This window comes from Mizuhopecten yessoensis, unplaced genomic scaffold, assembly GCF_002113885.1.
Source record: "Mizuhopecten yessoensis strain PY_sf001 unplaced genomic scaffold, ASM211388v2 scaffold6523, whole genome shotgun sequence".
In the NCBI taxonomy this organism is placed as follows: Eukaryota; Metazoa; Mollusca; class Bivalvia; order Pectinida; family Pectinidae; genus Mizuhopecten; species Mizuhopecten yessoensis.
Genome location: NW_018406592.1, coordinates 256,607 through 262,606, shown reverse-complemented (window position 1 = coordinate 262,606; position 6,000 = coordinate 256,607). Strand labels below are relative to the sequence as shown.

Here is a 6,000-nt window from a genome sequence, read left to right as displayed (position 1 = left end):
TAGCAGTGGACAAACACCATGGTCGTGGGGCAGTGACGAAATCCGTGGTCGAGTAGCGGTGGACATACACCGTGGTCGAGTAGCAGTGGACAAACACTGTGGTCGTGGGGCAGTAGACATACACCGTGGTCGAGTAGCAGTGACGAAATCCGTGGTCGAGTAGCAGTGGACAAACACCGTGGTCGTGGGGCAGTAGACATACACCGTGGTCGTGGGGCAGTAGGCAAACACCGTGGTCGAGTAGCAGTGGACAAACACCATGGTCGTGTAGCAGTGACCAAACACCGTGGTCGAGTAGCAGTGGACAAACACCGTGGTCGTGGGGCAGTAGACAAACACCATGGTCGAGTTGCAGTGGACAGACGCCGTGGTCGAGTAGCAGTGGACAAACACCTTGGTCGAGTAGCAGTGGACAAACTCCATGGTCGTGTAGCAGTGGCCAAACACCGTGGTCGAGTAGTAGTGGACAAACACCGTGGTGGAGTAGCAGTGGACAAACACGCTGGTCGTGGGGCAGTAGACAAACTCCATGGTCGAGTTGCAGTGGACAAACGCCGTCCGCTTGACAGGTGCAGTCGTTAGATATGATATAAGTATGTCGAAGAAAATTGAGCTTATTTCCTGAAAGTCGCGGGATGTTTCGGTACAGCAGTAATTTACAGTAGGGTTTTATTTTCTGCTTTAATTGCATGTGGTCGAGTAGCAGTAGGCAAACACCGTGGTCGAGTGGCAGTGGACAAACACCGTCCGCTTGACAGGTGCAGTCGTTAGATATGATATAAGTATGTCGAAGAAAATTGAGCTTATTTCCTGAAAGTCGCGGGATGTTTCGGTACAGCAGTAATTTACAGTAGGGTTTTATTTTCTGCTTTAATTGCATGTGGTCGAGTAGCAGTAGGCAAACACCGTGGTCGAGGAGCAGTTGACAAACCCCGTGGTCGAGTTGCAGTGGACAGACGCCGTGGTCGAGAAGCAGTGGACAAACGCCGTTGTCGAGTAGCAGTGGAAAAACACCGCATACGAGTAGCAGTTGACAAACGCCGTTGTCGAGTAGCAGTGGACAACCACCATGGTCGAGTAGCAGTTGACAGGCGCCGTTGTCGAGTAGCAGTGGGCAAACACCGGGGTCGAGTAGCAGTGGGCAAACGCCGTGGTCGAGTTGCAGTGGACAGGCGCCGTGGTCGAGTAGCAGCGGGCAAACACCGTGGTCGAGTCGCAGTGGACAAACACCATGGTCGAGTTGCAGTGGCCAGACGCCGTGGTCGAGTAGCAGCGGGCAAACACCGTGGTCGAGTTGCAGGGGACAAACACCGTCCGCTTGACAGGTGCAGTCGTTAGATATGATATAAGTATGTCGAAGAAAATTGAGCTTATTTCCTGAAAGTCGCGGGATGTTTCGGTACAGCAGTAATTTACAGTAGGGGTTTATTTTCTGCTTTAATTGCATGTGGTCGAGTAGCAGTAGGCAAACACCGTGGTCGAGGAGCAGGGGGCAGACACCGTGGTCGAGTAGCAGTAGACAAACACCGTGGTCGTGGGGCAGTGGACAAACACCATGGTCGAGTTGCAGTGGACAGACGCCGGGGTCGAGTAGCAGTGGGCAAACGCCGTGGTCGTGGGGCAGTAGCCATACACCGTGGTCGAGTATCAGTTGACAGACGCCGTGGTCGAGAAGCAGTGGACAAACACCGTGGTCGAGTAGCAGTGGGCAAACACCGTGGTCGAGTTGCAGTGGACAAACACCGTCCGCTTGACAGGTGCAGTCGTTAGGATATGTTTAGTGAGTTTGTAGAAGGACAACACCCGGATGTCAGGATAGATGATTTGAATAGGATGCCGATAGGAGGAGGCCTGGAGAAATGCTGGGACAAAGCCAATTCGTCTACGAGTATTGCCAACTTTACCGAGGTATGTGTACAATATTTTATATTATTGTTATTTTAGATATATTTTATTTGTGTTATGTTTGTTTGATGTTGTTGTTAAGTTAGGTTAGTTTCAAAGCACAACTGTTTGGTGTTTATTTACTCTTCATTTGAACAACACAGATTGTTTTATAAAATACATCCTCATAAACAACATTCATTGACTGGGCGATTGTTGCAGGAAATCTGCTAACAGTTACATGTACAGTTCTCTCAATGCGGATTATTACGACAGCCACTTAACTCATAACGGGATTAATTCGGGGATCTGATTGGCAGAAACTGTTACCGATATACTGTATTTAAAAATGTTATTATCTAAAGCCTATATCTTCTACAAGTTAATGTTTGGTTACTATTTATTTGTACCAATATTTACAAACTGTAGGAAAGAATCAACTTAAAGTTAGCCGCTAATAAGATAAGTGTTCCTGTGGTTTCGTTCATAAACCACGCACTACAAAATGTTATCAAGAGAAAAATTGTAAATTAATAGAAAGTACGTAGTGTGTCATATTAAGGATTGTCGATATTCAGACTTGTTTCCTTATGTTTTTCATTCTTTTTATGAAATCTTAACAAACACGCATGAATGTTACAAGGGAAATAGTTACGAGGGACACATCTCCTGTTTAACAAAGGACGTAATTGTAACGGAAACATCCCTTCTGTGTTTACAAGGGAGATAATTTACAAGGGAGATAATTTACAAGGGAGGTAATTGTACTATTAAATCGCACGATTCACAAATGATAAACAGCGTAATATTGATAAAAATATATAACGCTTCGCAAGGGACATACTAAAACAATATATACATGATTCAAAGGTGAGGTGTTCGTAATTTTATATCACCGCAATGTTTACAGGGTAAATAATTGTAACGTTATATCACGTTGTACAAGGGAGATAATTGTAATGAAATATCAGGGTATACAAGGGAGGTAATTGTAACGTTATATCATGTTGTACAAGGGAGATAATTGTAACGTTATATCACGTTGTATCAGGGGTGACAATTGTTGCGTTATATCATGTTCAACATGGTAAAGTATTGTTGCGTTAATTTACGTTTTACAGGGGAGACAATTGTTGCCTTTTATCATGTTCCACTTGGTAAATTATTGTTACGGTTTATGACGTTTTACAGGGGAGACATTTGTAACGTCGTATTAGTTTGTTTCACAAGGAAATCAATTTTAACATACAGTATAATATAGAGTCAACCCTGTTTCAGAGACCACCTTCGGCAGGTTCATATGTGGCCTTTAATAACAGGAGTGCTCTTGATATATATGTTCAGTTATCATAAAAATCACTACACTGGAAAGTTGTTAAATGGTGTCTCGCCACAGATGGCCTACACGCACATAAAGGTGGTCTCCTCAGCTGGTTTGCCTGTAATATGTTTAAAAAGTGAGATAATTCTAACATTATTTCGCATGTTTAACTTTGTATATATCATATCAGGTATAACTGTGTATTATATCACGTTTCACAAGTAAATCACATTTTTCGAGAGGAGGAAATACGGCATTACATTTAACCAGATATCACAGGAGAGAAAACTGAAACACAGCGTATCCAGTTTCCCAATGAAAATCATTGTTACGTTATGTCACTTATACATATTACGGACGTTACTTCCTTGTAATTACAGTTTCTATCTCCTTGTCGGAGTTCTTGACCATTGGTCATGACATTATATTGATTGTGCACGTGCATTGATTTCCTAACTTGACCATGCTATTATAAGACCGCGTACGTATTGTCCGTGAAAAGCCTCTGATTGATGAAGTGTCCATCAGAAATGTATTTGGTCATCTAGTGTTATGACCAATGGCTTGACCCTTTCGTTACAGTGGACATTGGTATTGAGAATCACGTCTGCATCCAATTTTACTGGAGGATGTGAATACCGTTTTGAAGATGGTATTTATTATTGAGTCAATCGTTTACGTAGTGAGGAGGTTATTCGTATGCTAAGTCATGTGTATGCATTCTATTAAAACCGATGGATCAAGCCACACCGTGTCCAACAATGATTGGTCAAAGTGGCCGAAATGATAGATATCATGTACGTAAGAATTAATGAGTAAGTGGTCAAAAGTCCAACTTGAACTGACCTGTTACAGTGTAAGACTGCTGCTGACATGAGACGATTGTTATATAGCGTTGACAATGCAATTATAGACATCTCAATCACGTGTAGAAGTACCCGTACCAGAACTGACCGTGAGTGACCATGACTACGTCAGCACGACCTCGACATTGACATTCCCTATATCAGCTTCATTAGGAAGTTCGCGATTATAACGTAAATTAAGATTGATTCAAGCAAGAGTGTATTATCCTGGTATTTTGTTATTCACGAATCTGTTTTGAAGATGTTTACGCTATATTTCTCTAGTTGAGACATAAATAGTTCGTTGTAATTGCCCAGTGTAGCAAAAATAGTAAAGTCACATGAATCCCGCCTGTGAAAGGAAAACATAAGATCAGATATTGACTTAAATTTAACATTTAGTCGAACAATATGACTGGTGCTTCGTTCCATCATATTAAGACATAAACTATGTTTTATCTTAGTTATTGCTCGGTTCAGACGATTTCTTCTAATAAAGAGGCTAATTTAACCAAAATCCAAGGGTTTTATATGATAATAATACTTATATTTATTTCATAAATTAGTTAATACTGGCTATTAAACTTTTAGATATGTATGCGCCAATCATTCACCTGGCAGATTTCCCGGCCCACAGGAATTCGTATCATCTTATTTAGCTCTTCAATTGGCAGTTGTATATAACCACTTTATAATGTTATGACGACTGAATGCGTGTTACAGTGTAATACATATCTTTACAAAACACATATGTTGCATCTCGCACACCCCATTTTCTTATCTATTCTCTTATCCTGATCTGTGTCGGTGAACTCTAAATGTGACCAATCAGTGGCCATGAAAACTAATTAAATTTCTGTAGTTTCTGGTAGATAACAATATGACAATACTGTTCGATAATAACGGGCTGATCTAGTAAAAGTGTTACTTCAGCCGGCTTATTAAAACATATCGCCATTCTTCTCAGTACATTACAATTTATTTGTAATGTTCGCATCACGAAACCTTAAAATGTCTTATCTTAAATTTAAGATACCTGAACGAACTCTCCAGAAAAACTAAAAAATGGTATCGCTCATCTTCAGAGTTTCCGGTTCATTTCGCGTATATTTAGGTGGGTGACTGACGGAGTAGTGATATCGGCAGCAAACCAAAACATCGAACTAGCTATGTCGAAGGATTGGTGTTATCGTCTTTAACTTTTGTGTAACTGCTGAAAGGTATAACAGTTTGTGAGTACCTAGGAGAGGCCTACTCTCATTTTTTACGGCTAAATAGGAGCTTATCTTTGAAGCATTTTGTACATGTATTAATGATGATTATATGAAATAATCATCCCCGTCGTTGACAAACAGCTGGTTCCCATCAGAAGCAATAACCATCCTCTCTTAGTTTCATGTGTAAGATACGTTCATTCTAGATAAACAGTTGTGTTTATAGGATGGTCAAATGTTTTTGAGAAGTTACCTAACATTTATAAGGTGGGGCAATAATCCCTGCTGCCCAAAACACCTTCCACAAAAAGGTTTGTTTTTCAACATTGAACGTTGCATTTCCTACATTTTTTTAAACAAACACTCTGTTTCGAAAGATGACAATATTTCGTGCAATTATGGGATTACGTGTGTTTCATTCGAAAGCGGTTTGTTTCAAAGGAGTACCTTATGACAGAAAAGAACACTGGACTTTAAACAAGAGAATAAAGAACTTTGAAAATGATTGTGTTTGGTCACATGATTAAACGAGGCCAATTGATGGTAAAAACTACCGTTGGTTTGTTGTTTTCCTTGATGTAAACATAATTGTGTCATTGTTTGTAATAAACAAACTGATTGGGCAACATTCGGAACTCTTGGATGAACACGTATATCATATTGATGTGACTATTTTCGTGCAGTGTATTCCAGCGATAAATTTTCATCCAAAATATGTTAATTTTTCACGAATAAA

The 6,000-nt window shown here is 40.6% G+C and overlaps 1 protein-coding gene across 1 annotated transcript in view; it reads left to right on the top strand.

Annotated features, from left to right (window-relative positions):
• Window positions 1-1,850: 1,850 nt before the first annotated feature.
• The window catches only part of LOC110452279 (substance-P receptor-like), an 83,988-nt gene continuing 79,838 nt past the window's right edge, over window positions 1,851-6,000 (top strand). Inside the window, exon 1 of the mRNA XM_021500689.1 lies at window positions 1,851-1,908. The gene's annotated coding sequence lies outside the window, so the exon portion shown is untranslated. The remainder of the gene's footprint in view (window positions 1,909-6,000) is intronic.